General features: G+C 51.9%; 1 long non-coding RNA gene across 1 annotated transcript; it reads right to left on the bottom strand.

Annotated features, from left to right (window-relative positions):
• Positions 1-4,775: 4,775 nt before the first annotated feature.
• On the bottom strand, positions 4,776-9,806 carry LOC120323977. The gene is made up of 4 exons (XR_005564947.1): positions 9,308-9,806; positions 8,926-9,142; positions 7,549-7,944; positions 4,776-5,201 (listed from the first exon to the last, which is right to left on the bottom strand). It is a non-coding gene; the product is annotated as an uncharacterized LOC120323977 (long non-coding RNA).
• Between the last annotated feature and the right edge of the window lie 713 nt (positions 9,807-10,519).

The raw sequence follows: 10,519 nt of genomic DNA on the forward strand, positions 1-10,519 counted from the left end.
TGTCCTAAGAATGAGATCCTGATTTATTTTGTAGCAGAGTCAACCCAATGCGGCTACAGCATTACTGGGGGTCCTTCAGCCCAGGACATGCTGCCCACTGCAGGTGCAAATGTGTCCTCTTGTGACATGTCCACCTCTGCTTCGTCTGACATGCCAGATACTTTCTGTAAGCAGAAACAACAGTCTGGAATTGAATAGACCTTTGGCATCCCGAGGGCATTTCTGGTGTGACCAGGGCAGTGGTGACCACAAACCCTGCGGTGACGTCCAGGGCTGTTGGCCAGGCTGAGGATGTGAAGCACAGCATGTTATTTATTATTTTATTCCTGGAGTGACCCAAATGTAGATGGCAGGCCATCCTATGGGCCACTCATAGCCAAGACAATGACATTTTTAACTCTTTCTTTACTGCAGGCTCTGCAGAGCCAATGACCACCCACCCTGCCCCAAAGGGTACTTGCTGGAAAACCACAAGCCTAACAAGAGTAAGTAAAAAAGCTTTCAATACAGGTTTTATTGGTATAAACCCAAGAGAAGCTGTACTGTCAGTGGAAGGAGACAGGATGGGAGGCACAGTATGGGAGGAAGGTCTTGGGGCTGCCACAGGCATTTCTGTCCCCCAGGAAAGCTCCGTGCACCAGCCTCCAGCAAATGTAATTTGGAGAGAAGAGGGGCTAGTTTGGTATTTAAAGCATTATTTCACTCCCCTCTGATGGCAAGAAGGTACTCATTCTCCTCCCTCAGCAGTCTTATTCCCTGGCAGCCGCAATCCAAACTTCTGCTTTTTAATCTGCCTGGGAGAATGGGGATAATTAGTAATGAGGCACACGTGCTAAGAACATGCAATTATAACCACTGGGTAATAATTTATGTCTCATCCTTCTGTGCAAAGTAATTAATATAGTAAAAGATTATTTGTACCTAAGTGAGTAGAAGGCAAAGTTGGCTCTGCTTTGGTGCTGAGATCCAGCTGAATGACTGCACTCGAACGTGGCCGGAGGCTGGAGACTCAACAGGGACAGGCAGAGAAATTCCTGATGGAACAGGAACTGATGTTTAGGAAAACCTCCTGTTCTGGGCACCTTATAGTGGAGGAAAAGAGAGGTATAGCTGGTCCTGCTCTGCCTTTCCTCTGCTCCCACTGCAGCTCCTCTTCAGGGCAGGGGCTGTGGTGTAGGATGGGTCCATTGACCCTGATGAGGTTTTGGGTTTTATTTTGGGTTTGAGATTTGTTAAAGAATAATTTAGAGGCTCTGTTCCCCATCCAGTAGCCATTTTTCTTTGTCTCCTTTCCACAAGACTGGAGTAAGCAAAGCAAAGGCTGGCCTGTCCACAGGCTTAAAGCATCCAACAGCAAGGTAGGGTAGGGCAGAGTGTGGGGCTGCAGGGACAAGGGACCTCAGCCAGTGCCACTGAGAAAGGAAACTGAGACCAGATTTCAGCTCTAAATACAGTCATGCCTATACCCGTGCAACAGTTTGAGAGAATTAGCAGGGACTAATTTTTTTCCGAGGATTCTCAAGCAGTCAGGACCCCACAGTTTAAAGAGTTTTCACTCCTCAGCTCTGACCTGCAGCTGGTCCCCACCATCACCAGTTGGACACGCATATTTTTATCAAAAATCACTGCAAACTCCTGCCAGGTTACAGAAATAGGGAATTATTAACCTTTAGTGCTCAAGGGAAGGTTGCAACATGCCCAGAGAGCTCAGGGATGAAGTTTCCTTGCCCTGTGCCTGCTGTTTCTGGATCTGAAAGCCTCAGGGACTATGGATGAAGGCAGCAGGGATGAATGAAGCCCCTCCCCTGCCAGGGCCACCTCAGTCCCTGCTCACAGACATGTTTTGTGTGCCTTGGCTCTGTTTCCATGGCAATTTGCTTGGGAGTACCATTGCAGAGGGAGCATCCACAGGGGATGCTCCTGGGAGCAGCGTGGGCTGCAGTGCTGGACACACGGTGAGGTGAGGTGGGGCCACTGGGTCCAGCCCATCAGGCTGCTGGAGGGCTTGTGCAAGGAAACTGTGGGAAAATAGCACGGACTTGGACTTCAATTTCAATTTCTGACTTCAGTTCAACTTTGACTTCAATTTGACTTCCAAACTGCTGCTCTTCTCCTGTGCTGGTGGGATTTAGGGCTCCAACCCATCTGGTCTCTCCCACCTGGCCATTAAGGAGCTGTTTTAGCCAGTAAGTCCCAAAGTAAAGGACCAAATGCTGTTGCCAGCCTTTGGAATGTACAGACCAGCCAGGCAGGAGCATGAAGACTTGGGCACCAAAACAGCTGAGGGCTTCACCACTGTCATAATCTAATGTCTATCCAAGACAAAACCTGCATGCTCAGAGAGCTGGGTCTGTCTTGCACAGCCATAACAGAGCTGAGGGTGAGCACGACTTCTCCCTCATGCAGAACCCCTCAGAGAGCTTGATCAGGATGTGTGCAGGTCCTGCAAACAGGTTTGAATCTATCTGAGCTGAGAAAAGAAGCCTCTGCAGGTGGTTTGGTGGCCAGAGTTGGCATGAGAGACCTGCTGAGCCATGTTGGGGAAAGTGTAAAAGACCAAGGTGTTTCAACAGCTTAATTGAAGATAAGAAGCTGGAGAGGTATTCCAGGGTTTGCCATGCAAAATAAAGTTGTACCAGGAAACAAACCTTATCAGCAGAAGGTACATTTTACAACTACCAGAGTCCCCAGCCGTGAGGACAGAGCTGGAGCCTTCACCCAAAATGCACATGCACAGTTGGTCCAAGGGGTGGTGGGGTTTAGCCCATTTTGGGAAAGACTGGAAGTTTGGGAGTTGCTCAGGTGTGTCTGTGCCTGCCCTCCAGCAGCTCTGGCTGCTTTCTGATCCACTCCAGCCCCTCCAGCATCAGCCCCAGGCAGGATTCTGCAGGGGAGAGAAAAGAGGGAAAAAGGAGGGTGTGTGCTGAGCCAGCTGGCACTGTGCCAGATGACAGGTGACCCAGGGGAGGTCATGGCCCAATGCAGGTGACAGGTCCCTCCATGCCCTGGCTGTGTAGGAGCCTCTCCAGCCTCTCTGCCCGTGGGCTGCTGCTGCTGGTGTCACCCCAGGGCAGGATGGACACAGCTGTAGCCTGATCACTGGTTTCTGCTGCTGGACCAGAGCTGAGCATTTAATCCCTGAAGCAGGAACAGGTATAAGAAAGCAAAATTAAGTTACTCGGGTGGCTGAGTAACAGCAAGGTTTAGCTTTTTTTTTTTTTCCTTGGTCCAGCCTGTATCCAGAGTAATTGCAAAGAACATTTTGACAGTCATTCATCCTCCAAGGAAATTGGATTGTTTATGAATTATTAAAGGATTATTGTCCTTTGACAGTGCTGTAAACACGCAGGTGTTGCTGGTGATGGTGCAGACAAACAGTCTTGTCCATCTGGCTCTGAGGCCTCTGCCTCAGCTTAACCAGCCCTGGGATGCAGGGTTGGGCTGATGAGTGTGAGCATCCTCACCTGGTGGAACAGCACTTGCTCCTTGGCTTTGTCCACTGTGGCTCTGGGAGCTCATTGGCACCATGGCAGCACTCATCTTTTGCCTGATCCCGTGGCAGCAAGACTTCATGCATAAATATCTCATCTGAGGCACTTGTGCTCATCCTAAAGGTCACTGCCATGAATCAGGGGGATTACTTCTCCCTCCAGGCAACATGAAAACTCAGACAGGCCTCGAGAAATGCTTACAGCTCATTCCACAGGGAAAGAGGAGCATTAATCAAGGTCAGAAGGATGTGGCAAACGCTGGCAGTGAAATTTATACTTTAAATTCTTTCCAGCATTGTGAAGATGGGGAATTCAGTAGCGGGCTCTCAAGGGCCCTGGCTGGTGGTGGGTTTTGCTGCTCTGTGATGGAGTGGGATCAGCAGAGACACAGCTGCTCCCCTCTCTGCCTTCCCTTCTCCTGCTCAGCAAGGAAGGATCAGCTCCAGCTCTGTGAAGTGCCTCTGCTCAGCTGCTGCCCTGGGCTCGAGTGCTGCTTGAAAATTCTGGTGGCCATGGGAGGTATTTGTCAGCAGATGCTTCTCACTGCTGCTTTCAGAAATTGTATTATAAAGCACTGTAATGAAAAATGAATAGATAAAACCCTCCAAACACCGCCCTGACAGCAAATGCCTGCTTTGGGGTTTTTTTCTTCAGCCTCTTTCTGGAGGAGGCATCCGAGACAGCAGTGATGGTGCAGAACTCTGCAAGGACCCAGATGCCAGCACTGAGCACATGGTGCCATGAAGGGTCCTTGCACCCTCCTGGCAGGGCAGCAGGAGCTCTTTGTTCAGCTCTCCAGAGAGATGTTTAATCACAGGGAACCTGTGCAAACCCCTAAAATTTCCCAGCAACTACCCGGCTTTCTCCTTGCCAAAGAGAACATTCTTGATGAGAGGCCAATGACAGGAAGAAGTGAAGCTTAAGAGAAAAATTGATGTATCAAAGGAAGATCTGTGACTTAGAGTAAGTCACAAGTCCTATGAGGAGTGGCTGTGGGGGCTCAGCCTGGAGAAGAGGAGGCTCAGGGGGGACCTTCTTGCTCTCTACAACTCCCTGACAGGAGGTTGGAGCCAAGTGGGGGTCGGTCTCTTCTCCCAAGTAACAAGAAACAGGACAAGAGGAAATGCCTCAAGTCGCATCAGGGGAGATTTAGATTGAATATTATGAAAATATTCTTCACCAAAAGCATTGTCAAAGATTGGCAGAGGCTGCCCAGGGTAATGGTGGAGTCCCCATCCCTGGAAGGATTTAACAGCGCTGGCAACATGGGTTAGTGGTGGGCTTGGAAGTGCTGGGGGAACAGTTGGATTCAAAGGCCTTAGAGGGCTTTTCCTACCTTTCCATGATCCTATGATTCAATGTCCAAGATAATCACAGCAGGTATCAAGGACTTGAAGTTCAAAAATCCCTTGTCCTGCAGCCTTTGGCAGGCTCTGGGCAGACTTCAGGAAGAGGCACATCCCGGGACCCACACCCAGCATGGGAGAGCCACTGCATGGGAGAAACCTGTGAGCACCAGCTCCCTGTGCACAGGGTCAGCAAGGAAGAAAATCAGCCCAGGTGCGTCTTGCCTCTGGTTTATTATCCTAGATCCCAACGCTTGGTGTTGTTTGTGGGTTCAGGTCGGGGTTCAGTTTGCTCTTACCAGATACCAGTGCAGGGAGCTGGGGGGGGGTCCTGCCCTCTCGCTCTGCCTCCCACTGTGGACACCTGTGTGGAACAGAGAATAGTGATGCAACAAGCTGTGGACAAGGATAAGCCCTCACTTTTCCAGCCCATCCAAGATGTTGGATGAGTGGCAACTCTCCCTCTGGGTCAGTTGTCAGTGTTGGGTATTTAGTGCTGCAAAGTTTCTTTAAATGCCTGCTGTCCTCTGAGACAAGGGATGTCCCTGCAGTGTTTGTGGCATCGTCCCTGCCTTGGGGCAGGGAGGGCACCACTGCCTTTGGCCCCTTGAAGGACCATTCAGCCTCACGAGGGCAAACCTGCTGTGGCTTCTGCTGCTTTACAGCTGAGCTCAGCACAGGGCAAGCTGCAACCTGTGGCATAAAACCCCCTTTCCATTCACAGCCCTGCCAGGAAGCTCATTAGTCTGTTTTCTCCTGGAACAGATCTGTGGTAGAGCCTGTGGGCTGTGCGAGCTCCAGTGGGTGAGTAGGGAGTAAAGGACTTGGTGATGCTCCTGCTGAGTATCAGCTTCCCTGTCCATCATCACCATCTGGGTTTTTCCCATGTGGAAACTGAGGCAAAGTAATCAGTGAGCCTGGGATGAAGGAAAAGGAAGCAGAAACAGTGGATGAGCCCAGAACAGCCTGTCACTCCTGATAACAGATAAGGAAAGGAGAGGAAACTCTGTTAGGTCTGGGGTATAGTGGTCTAATTTTCTCAGCTCTGCTGAGACTGCTCTGACCCCAGAGGACCTGCTACCCTCTCTGTCCCTACCAATGCTGTCCAGGACCTCCCTGCAGGACCCATTCCTCACCCAGGTGCAGAATCTGGAACCAGTGGGTGTGGATTGGTGTCTGGGACCACACAGGTTGGGCACATGTCCAGCCACACCTGGGGCTGGGCACCCCAAGTTGGGAGGGATGCGATAGGGTTTGGTCCACAGCCAGAGCCTCCTCCTCTCCTGCACCCTCTGCTCTGACCAACTCATCCCTGCACATCCAACACCCAAGTATCCAAAAAACCGCTGAGAAGGGAAATATTTTGGAATATCATTTTGGAAGTGGCTGTAGGAGAGGCTTTGGGGCATTGAGGGTGAGAGCAGTGGGGACACGGGCAGGGCTGGGAGCGCCGGTGGCTCAGTCCTGGCACCAGCAGCACTGACAGCCACCTCTCCAAGAGGGTTCTCCAGTGCCAGCAGCTGCAGATGTGAGGGCAAAAGCCAAGCAGCACTCAGAGCTGATGGCTTTGCGTCTGGCTTCTGCTTCAAAGGAAATAATTAACAGGAATAATCAGCCAAGAGCAGGAGTACACCACAGGGTGGAGCACGGTTTATCAATGCCAGCTGATGCTGGACAAGGGGACATCTGCCTTCTCCAGGGGCAGCAATAGCAAAAAGCAGATGAATGTAAAAAAGCTCTGGAAAAGGAGAGAAAAGGAGGCTCCAGGCAGAGCTTGGGGAGTTTTCTTCCATACCAGGCACTGGGCAGATTTTTCAAAAGAAATTAAATAGTTCAGTGGTGGCCTGGTAGGGAAGCAACACTCTCATGTTCTGAATCCCCTTGCAGAGCAGGGATCAACTGCCCCAGTTCCTGGTGGGGGTGACCAGAGCACCAAGAGGAAAAGTTTCCCTGTGGGATTGCTGCCTGTCCCCATCACTGTGACCCCTGAAGCACAGCAGGGCCAGCTCTGGCACCCACTACTGCTTGTCCCATTTGCTCTGCAGCACGTTGGCATCTCCAGCTGCACTGGCCTTGCTGTGTGGTCATAAAATTCCTTCCCACCTGGGTGACATTTGCATCACCTACGAGGAAGCTGAAAAATCCTCATAAGGTTAAATGAAAGCACTTAAATCATTCCTGGGAGCTTGCAGGAGGGGATCAGACACCACTGTTCCTTGCTGCCAGCCACACTGGGAGGTGGGCACACTCCCCACATCCCCCCCACGGGGGGACACTGGGTGCTGTCAGCAGGACCCAGCCTCCTGCATGGGGACATGGAGCCTTCTGAGCCCAGCAGGGAGTGGCAGCCACTCTGACACCTCAGCCTTGCCAGAAGACTTGCAGATGGATGTAAAGGCATTCAAGTTTAAATTTTTTATGGTGTCTGACAGTTTATTTTTTAATTAAAGCTGCGCTGGCACAGGAAGGGCTGGAGCTGTTGTTCCTGCACTGCCCTGGCAGATGTTCATGGTCATGTTTCACCCACAGGTTTGGGAAAAGGAGTAGGATGGCCTCTGGGGGCACAGCCTTTTCCTATTTATTTTAATAAAAATGCTCAGAGTGCCATCTGTACTAAGTCAATTTTCTAAGAAGTGAAGAAAATTCTCCAAGCTTTATCACCTCCAAAATGCCAGACACAACAAGTCATTAAAATACATCTTTACACTTACAAATGACATTACACATGGTGCATCCCTGGAACGGCCTTTCTAGTGCTTCTGGAGGGAAACAGGATGAAAGATCAGCCCAGGGCACGGGAGCTGCTGTTGCAGGTGAACACGTGTGAGCAAGTCCAACGCTGAATGGTTTGGCTGCCCTCAGGCAGCAGGGAGCTGGCTGAGCTGGGTGGGTACAGCGGGTCAGGATGCTCCACATGCCATGCCCCTGGGCACGGGTGAGGATGCTCCACATGCCATGCCCCTGGGCACGGGTGAGGATGCTCCACATGCCATGCCCCTGGGCACGGCTGCTCCAGACCAAACCAGCAGTGGATGGGGAAGCTCCTGATGCAGCTCCCGGTGCAGAGGTTGCCGGTCAGATCCAGACAAAGCCAAGCTGACCCATTTCTGGGAAAGAGAAGCAGAAAAGCTCTTGGTTTGGAAGGACCAACACATGACAGTGGTGACTGCTGGAATGGTCCCTCCTTGCTTTGCCTTTCACACCAGCCCTGCTCTCAGCCAGTTGCTAAAACCAGGCATGAAAGAGATTTAATTACGTTAGCAAATGGCTCCCAGGAAATAATTGCCTCTTTATGGAAGTGACCTCATTAGGCACCGTTAAATCGGGCAGTAAGGGAGCCATCTGGTGCCTCTGACATCACTGCACCAGCAAGGGATGCAGCCACGTCGTGCTGCTGTTCCCAGGGTTCAGTTGGGGGTTGGTTTCTCTCCCTACAGCCCGATCCTGACCCACGTGTCCACGCCTGCACCGAAGGACACCCAGTGCAGGCACAGGAAGGTCTGTGCCAGGGAAGTACAGGACTAATTTCTGGTCCAGGAGCTGTGAGCCCCACACAGGCCTGCAGTTTTAACAGAGGGAAGATGGAACAGCACAAATGAAATCCCGGGCTGCCTAGGTTAGAAACACATCTAATAACCACGCAGCATAGCATAAATAGAGATAATTAATTACCTCTCACTGTATTATTTATTATTGCAGGGATTTATCATTTTCTATAACGGTTCATCATTTTCTACTTGCTCTCTTCTGCAGCTCTTTGTCCCTGGTGCTGAGTCAACTTTCAGCCCTTGGCAAATGTCTCACCAGGGAAAAACAGTCCTGCAAAGCTGCTATGAAGCTCTTTGATGCTCAGCGTGCCAGCAGGTCATCCTGTTTCTGAGCTGGGGGGAATGAGCAGCCTTCATTTTTCAGGAAGGTAATTGGTGATTGTGCCCAGCCGTGCTGGGTGATACACAGGGCTGGACGTGCTACACCTTCACCTGCAAATGGTCCTCAGAGAGTTAAAAGAGGGGATGCACCTGGGGTCAGAAAGAGCCCAGACACCTTCCTCGAGAAATCTGAACATACATTTGTGGAAAAGTTGTTACCTGGGAAGCTCAAGGTGGAGGGTGGCAGTGGGATGAGCCAGGGCTGCAGGATGAGCTGGGGCTGCAGGATGAGCTGGGGCTGCAGCATGAGCCAGGGCTGTGGGATGAGCCAAGCCTTGTCCTTAGCTGGAGGCAGGATGCAGCAGATACAGCAAATCGAGGGTCTTCCTGTGAAACCCCACTGCCTGGCTGCCCACTCCGTAAGCAGCTCAGAAACCTGCAGAAAGCAGAGATGGGAATCAGGGAGCAGCAGTGCCCAAGTGTGAGCCTGAAGACACACAGCTGGAAGGTGACTCCTGCTTTTCCCCATCTCCCATCGCTGAAGTTGAAATCAGGTGTGATTACATTCTATCAGAGAGAACAGCAATATTTTCCGTATTACCTGCCCAGGTAATACTGGCTGCTGTGAGCAACACCCGGGGCTGGGAGCACTCTCCTTTCAAGACAACAAATGCCATTTACAGCGCCCATCGCCGGGGACAGCCGATATTTGCAGTTTCCCAGCTCAAAACTTCTCCAGCCCCAGCATCCGCAGCAGGATCCAGCTGGTCCCTGTCCCTCATGGCCCCACGGGGAGCACCTGGCAAGTGGCTCCTGGCTGAGGGCACACAAATCTGGGGTGCCCCGGGCTCAGCCCACCTCAGCACCCACGGCAGCAAGGCAGCCAAGCCAGTCACCCTGCACTTAAAAAGACACTTTTAAGTTCGGATACAGCGGGGAAAGCCTTTTCCAGCCAGCTAGGAATAAAATGGGTGCTTTAATGATTATTTTTCTCCAGGTATGTTGTGTCCCTGCGAGCCACAGGTGCTGATGTCGGGGCTGATGGCTCGTCCTCCTCGCTCCCGAAGCACCGTGTGGGGAGAGGGGAATCAGAAGGGATGCAGCGCCGGGGAGCTGCCGTAGCCCCTGCACGGCGAACCAGCAGGGAGCAAGGCACAAAGGATGCTGAAAATAACCTCGGGCTCTGAGCGTTGTTCTTCAGGATGCAATAGCTAGGGTTTCTGGCAAGAAAAGGGGTGGCTCCAAGAGCCTCAATTTTTCCGGCGAGCTCCGGAAAGCGGCAGCGCTGCGAGCGATTGCCATCTAGAGGCTTTGGGGGAAGCAGAGCCCTCAACCCCAAAAACGCAGCCCGAGCCGTCAGCACCCGGCCAGACGGGCACGGGTGACACGGGTGGCTCCTCCAAGGCTGGAGGTGGCCGTGATGTCCCGGGACACCCTCCCCGAGCACCGAGGGATGGGGTGAGGAGGCTCCAGAGTCGGGTTGTGCCGGGTCAGACGAGGAAAGAAAGGATGACTGTGGCAGGGTTTGGCAGCCCCTAGGACAGAATTATGCAATGTTAAGGGTTGGAAGGGACCTTAAAGGTCATCTCGTTCCACCCCGGTGCTGTGGGCAGGGACACCTTCCACTAGCCCAGGTTGCTCCAAGCCCCGTCCAACCTGGCCTTGGACAATTGCAGGGATGGGGCAGTGTTGGAATAGGTGCACTTTTGGAAGAATTTGTAACAGGAAGGTAGAACTTCTTCTCTTCTGTATTTCAGAGAAAGTTGCTGAGAGAGCTGTGCTCTCTCTCTGGAATGCAGGAGAGATAATGTTT

This window comes from Pipra filicauda, unplaced genomic scaffold (assembly GCF_003945595.2).
Source record: "Pipra filicauda isolate LSUMZ 115617 unplaced genomic scaffold, ASM394559v2 scaffold1015_size38109_pilon, whole genome shotgun sequence".
In the NCBI taxonomy this organism is placed as follows: domain Eukaryota; kingdom Metazoa; phylum Chordata; class Aves; order Passeriformes; family Pipridae; genus Pipra; species Pipra filicauda.